Source organism: Hordeum vulgare, chromosome 3H (genome assembly GCF_904849725.1).
Source record: "Hordeum vulgare subsp. vulgare chromosome 3H, MorexV3_pseudomolecules_assembly, whole genome shotgun sequence".
Taxonomy (NCBI): Eukaryota; Viridiplantae; Streptophyta; class Magnoliopsida; order Poales; family Poaceae; genus Hordeum; species Hordeum vulgare.
The window spans coordinates 348401510-348403720 of NC_058520.1; positions in this window are offsets into that span (position 1 = coordinate 348401510).

A 2211-nucleotide genomic window follows, 5' to 3' on the forward strand; every position below is an offset into this window, starting at 1 on the left:
TTATGATTATAATGGAAGAGCGTCACCAAAGAAGTTACCATGAAGAATGTGAGTAGCCAGATGCCAAGACCCGAGAGGATTGTTAAAATTTTGAGGGACCAATAATCCTCATTTTAAGTGTGGTAGCATCCCACTTTACAACCCCCAAACCCTAACATTTTCTCTCTAGCCTCTTCGAATCATGAGGACGAGATTCATTTTAAGTGTGGTAGGTTTGTAACATCCCAAATTTTGGAATGTTAATATAATTATTAGATTGTTTGTTTATTTGTTTGAGTGATTGAAACTTGAGTGAAATTTGAAACATTTTAAAACTTTTGAATGAGAGGGAATAAAATGACTTTCCCCTTTTTCCTATGAATTCAAATTCATCCTTTTAAAATCAGTGAGAGAAGATAGTATGACTTCTTCAACTATAAAGAATTTGAATCATGGTAGCAGTTGAATTTCTTTCGGTACTTGATTCGAATTTATTTTTGGCACAGGATTTCAATCACAAAATTCTTCTTGACGATATTCTTGCCAAGCGAGAAGGAGAGGAGGTAACATGACACCCCAAAATAAATAAAAGTCAGAAGAAAATAGTGCCAAAAATTTTAAAGGCAAAACTTGGATTTTTATTGGATTTTCAAAAAATTATTTTTTATGAAGTTTTTATTTTGTGAAAAATAAAATGCCCATGTGGTGGGAATCTTTTTCTCAGAATTTTGATATATAATAGCTATTTTTTAAAAAAGGATTTAATTCCTTTTCGGGGTCTTATTTCATGTTTTTAATAAATAGGAAACAAGTCTTTTATTAGGAAAGTTATCTAGGCCAATTAGGAAACCAATCTGGGCCATTACTCCTCCTTCCACCTCACGTTCTTTCCTTTGCTCGCCATGGCACGCACCCCACAGGAAGCTTCCCCTACCGGATTGACGGGATTCCCTTCCTCCTAGCACCTCCCACCACCCCTATAAGAATCCCCTACGCCTCCTCTTTCCATTCCCCTAGCTAACACCCACTTTCCTCGTCCGACACCACGCCGCCCCTCCCCGCTGTTTTCGTGCGTGACCGACCGGACCAGGAGCTCACCAGGAGCGCCTCCTTGCCCAGGAGCACCCCTGACGACCGTGGAACCCTACCGACGGCCAACCCCTCGCCGCCCCCTCTGACGCCAGGACCGTGCCAGGACACCTCCCCTCGCGTCCTCGCCGTTGGCCGGACGACCTCGCTGTAGTTTCTCTCCCCTGTAGCCACGGTAAGAGCTCTCTTTTCTTTTTTTCTTCTATCGTTAGATCTATATTCTACGCTCTAGATTAGATCTTAGGAACCCTTTTGGTTTATTTATAAAACCGATCGGTTCTCAGTTAGTAGATTAAAACCAAAATGTTTTCTTTTATTTTGCGGCCGTCCTCTAGATAGCCTAAAACGTGCACACCTGTTAGCCAATAGGAATCTGCCACATCAACTATACTGTTTATTATTTTTCTGTTGTTAATTCTGAAAACTGATTGGAACCTGATTTTAGAATGCCTACAACTTTTATTCTATAAATCCAAATGAGGTGATTCTCTTTTGCATTGGATCACAAATTTTGTGTAGTTTGTGTAGATATATTATTTGTTCATGTTTGAAAATGTAAAATTTGAATTTAAACAGATTTGGTTTAAATCTTGTTTTGCTTATATCTGGAGTTTAAAAATAGATTTTAATTTATTATTTTTGTTACTAATCACTAGTGATCTTATTTATTAGTGGGTAAAATTTCAGAATTTTTGGAATATTTTAACTCATTATTTCATGTGTAACAAATACTATTTTAGTTCTTTCTAGAATTGTTACAATTTCTTTGGCTATATATTTTTTTATTATTTTATTTTATACTTGTAAATAGTTATATTTTGTTTTTTTGTTAGTTAATTGTAGGTGTTAAACAACAACAAAATTTTATTTTATTTGATAGTAAGAAATCAATTCTAGTTCGGTAATAACTTGCAAATTGATTTCGTTGCTAGTTTGATGTCCTATTTGAAAATACATTCAAAATAATGTAGTTTTATGAAATACTTTCTGTTACCTTAGTTAATTTTATATTTTATTTTCTGTTATTTTTTACTATTCTAGTGTTTTGTTTTCTGTTATGTTTATATAGAACAAAAACTATTTAGTGATTGTTGTAGTAGAAGACTCCATAGTTTTCTTTGAAGTTTTCCTTTGGATTTCTAC